The sequence below is a fragment of the Chrysochloris asiatica genome, unplaced genomic scaffold (assembly GCF_000296735.1).
Source record: "Chrysochloris asiatica unplaced genomic scaffold, ChrAsi1.0 scaffold00085, whole genome shotgun sequence".
In the NCBI taxonomy this organism is placed as follows: Eukaryota; Metazoa; Chordata; class Mammalia; order Afrosoricida; family Chrysochloridae; genus Chrysochloris; species Chrysochloris asiatica.
In genome coordinates, this window is record NW_006408603.1 from 10,941,756 (window position 1) to 10,946,357 (window position 4,602).

Below are 4,602 nucleotides of genomic sequence, written 5' to 3' on the forward strand. Positions count from 1 at the left end.
GCCACGTTTTCCTTCATAGAACCCAGCTTCTTATATTATTTGCTCAGCATACATATTGAACAAGTATGGTGAAAGAACACAACCTTGTCGCATACCTTTCCCAATTTTAAAACATTGAGTGCTTTTAGATTCCAGTTTTTTCAGAGGCTGTTTGATAATTATTGATAGCTTCAAATTATAAACTGGTCTGATTCTTGACTATTAATCTAAATATATACACAAGCGAATAAACCATTTATATATATCTGGAACAAATACAAACAGTCATGCCCAAGCTTTTTTATTTTCTGGATGGACTATTAACATCCAAATGAGAGTCCAAGAAGGAAGAGAGCTAGGACCCAAATCCAGATTTCCTGACATTCGTTCACTTTCCATTCACTTATTTTATTCCCTATTCTATGTCCTCACTTCATTTGTTCATTCATCCATCTAGTCATCCCAGTGATCTTTTATTGAATCCTTACCAAATATGATTACAGATCCTGTTATGAATTGGTAAACTGAGCATAGGTTTGTAAGATATTTCTTAAGCCTTGGCTGGTCCACAAATTTCAGTCCTTTTCTGACTCAATGCTAGTATTTGTTGTTGATTTGGCTGTGACTCATAGAAAGTCCATGTTCTGTAGAATGAATGAATGCCCAGTCCTGTACCATTCTCATGATCACTGGCATACTTGAATCCGCTGTTGCTTTCCTACCTAGAGGGTTCATCTTCCAACACTATACTGGACAATATTCTACTGTACTCCATAGTGTTCTCACTGGCTGGTTTTCTGAAGTAGATCTCTAGACCTTTCTTCCTAGTCTGTCTTGGTTTGGAAGCTCTACTGAAACTTGTCTTCCATGGGTGACTTTTCTGGTATTTGAAATACTGCTACCATAGCTTCCAGCATCAGAGCAACATGAAAGCCACCACAGTACAATAAACTGACAGGCAAGTGGTAGATTCTTTCCAACTCAATAGTACTTGTATGTGAAAAGACACATATATTTAAATATGAGTATAAAATTCTGAGCCCTTTTCCTAACAGATGCAGCAAATAGACTATTGCATGACATTGCTTTGACCCCTTTTGAAGCCTTGAGAATAGATTAAGTCATTCTGCTCAGTCATGAGGCCAATAGGCCAGGCCCTGCCTAAATATCGCCTGACCCGAAGGGCAGTTTGACTCAATCCTGGCTGAGCTGAAACCTCCAAGGGGGATTTCCCAGTTTGTGGCAAAGTGGCAGGGGTGGGAGGGTGAGGCTAACTTCAAAGTCTCTTTCAGCCTGTGGAAAGCATGTCTGGAGTGGGGTGGCTGCCAAGTCCACAGCATGAATGTTCGTTTTGCTTGGCTTGTGGTCAAGCAACTGCAAAGAAGCAGGTTAGGAGTGAGCTACCCTGACTCTCAGGAGTTTGTAGTGGACAGGGAGGGTCTGGAGTACTGCAGGAGAGGCCATAGACTTCTCACTTATGGACCTCTTGCTCAGGCTAATTGGTTGTGTTACTGATTTTCAATTTGGAATAAATCTAAGGGAATGGTTGTAAACAGGCCCTTGATTCTTGGCTTTATGCCAATGAAAGATCACTTAATTACTACTTAACTGCAGTGTTACAGGACTAGGTGTCTCTTCTGTGAGCTAAAATGAACTGAAACTGAGATGGTTGAATAGATATTATTGTTATGACTACTAATTTTATTATTTATAGCAGTAGTACTGATATTCAATCTGTATGCTGAGCAAATAATCAGAGAAGATGGATTATAAGAAGAAAAACATGTTATCAGGTTTGGAGAAAGACTCTTAATTGCCTGCCATATGTAGATGATATGACCTTGCTTACTGGAAGCAAAGAGGACTTAAAATACTTACTGATGAAGATCAAAGACTGCAGCCTTCTGTATGGATTGCATCTCAATGTAAAGAAGTAAAATCCACACAACTGGTCCAATAAATAGAATCATGATAAATGGAGAAAAGATTGAAGTGGTCAAAGACTTTATTTTGCTTGGATTCACAATCAACTCTCATGGAAGCAGCAGTCAAGAAATAAAACAACATATTGCACTAGGCAAATCTGCAGCAAAAGATCTCTTTAAAGTGTTAAAAAGCAAAAGTATTTGTTTGCAGAACTAAGGCGTACCTGACCAAGCCATGGTATTTTCAATCACCTCATATGCATGTGAAAGTTGGATAATGAATAAGGAAGACGATAGAAGAATTGATGTGTTTGAGTTATGAAAGTACCATGGACTGACAGAAGAACAAATAAATCTGTGTTGGAAAAAGCACAGCTAGCATGCTCCTTAGAAGCCAGGATGGAGAGATTTCATTTCTCATATTTCAGACACATTATCAGGAAGAATTGGTCCCTGGAAGACGTCATGCTTGGTAAAGTGAAGGATCAGCAAAAAAGAGGCACCATCAATGAGATGGATTGACACAAAAGCAGCAGCAGTGGGCCAAAACACAACACTTGTGAGGATGGTGCAGAACCAAGCAGTGTTTCATTCTCTTGTGCATTGGGTCACTATGAGTCAAAACAAATTTGATGGCAACTAGCAACAACAACTGATAGAATTTCTCAAGACCAATGACTTATTCATTGCAAACACCCTTTTTAAAGCAATATAAAAGGCGATTATACACATGGACCTCTGCAAGGGAAATACACATGAATCAAATTGACCACATCTCTGGGAAGAGATGATGTAAAAATTTCATATCACCAACCATATGAAGGACAGGGCAGACTGTGGAACAGACCATCAATTACTCATATGCAAGTTCAGGATGAAGCTGAAAATTAAAACAAGTCCACATGAGCCAAAATGACCTTGAATATATCCCACCTGAATTTAGAGATAATCTAATTAAAGAACAGATTTGATGCATTAGACACTAATGAGCAAAGACTAGGAGAACTGGGGGATGACTTTAAGAACACTGTACAGGAAGAAAGCCAATCGTCAGTAAAAAGACAGAAAGAAAGACAGAAAGACAGAAAGACAGAAAGACAGACAGACAGACAGACAGACAGACAGACAGACATAGAGAGAGAGAAAGAGAGAGAGAGAGAGAGAGAAAGAAAGAAAGAAAGAAAGAGAGAAAGAAAGAAAGAAAGGACTTAAAATGGATGTCAGAAGAGACTCTGAAACTTACTCTCCAGGGTAGAGATGCTAAAGTGACTGGAAGAGATGAGGAAGTAAAAGAGCTGAACAGAAAATTTCAAAGGGCAGCTCAAGAAGATAACGTTAAGAATTATAATGAAATTTACAAAGACTTGGAGTTAATTTTGCTGAAGATAAGTTAAAAATGGCTACAACAGTACAATGACAGGAAACTGCCAGAAATTCAAGCCATATTCTGAAGAGGACATGGAACTAGGGATATCATTGCTGATGTCAGTTGGATATTGTCTAAAAGGAAAGAACACCAGAAAGATGTTCACTTGTGCTTTATTGGCTAAAAGCTTTATTGCAAAAGCTTTCAATTGTGTGGGTCATGACAAACTATGGATAACATTGTGAATAATGGGAATTCCTGAACATTTTATTGTGCTCATGAACAACCTGTACATAGACCAAGAGATAGTCATTCTAACAGAACAAGGAGATGCTGAATGGTTTAAAATCAGAATAGGTGTGTGCATGGGTTATATCTTTTCAACATACTTATTCAATCTGTATACTGTGCAAATAATCTGAGGAGCTGGATTATATGAAGAAGACCATGGCATCAGGATTGGAGGAAGATGTATTAACATTGAGTGATATGTAGATGATTACATATTGCTAGAAGCAAAGAGGACTTAAAATGCTTACTGATGAAGTATAGATTTCACTTCATTGTAAAGAAAACAAAAATCTCACAACTGGGTCAATAAATAACATCAAGGTAAATGGAGAAAATATTTAAATTGTCAAAGACTTCATTTTTGAAGTCAACATTTATGGAAGCAGCTGTCAAGAAATCAAACAACATATTACAATGAGGCAAACCTGATGAACATGCCTTTTTAAAGTGTTTAAGAGCAAAGATGTCAATTTGAGAACTAAGGTGCACCTGACCCAAGCCTCATGCATGTGAAAGTTGGACATTGAATAAGGACGACTGAAGAAGAATTGATGCATTTGAGTTATGGTGCTACAGAAGAATACTGAAGATAGAATGGACTTCAAAAAGAACAAACAAATCTGTGTTGGAAGAAATGCTGTCAGAATGCTCCTTAGAAGCATTCTGGGCCAGACTTCTCCATATTTTGGGCATATTATCAGAAAAGACTAGTCCATGGAAGATAATTGGTAAAGTGGAGGGTTAGTGAATAAAAGGAAGCCCCCCAATAAAATGGATTGACACAATGGCAATAGCAATGGACTCAAGTGTAACAACAATTGTGAGGATGGCGCAAGACCTGGCAGTGTTTCAATATATTGTGCATAGAGTTGCTATGATTCAGAACAGACTCAACAACACCTAACAACTACAACATAAATTGGAATGAACTTTATGACATCCATTTACCCATCCATCCATCCATCCATCCATCCATCCATCCATCCATGTATCTATCTATCTATCTATCTATCTATCTATCTATCTATCTATCTATCTATC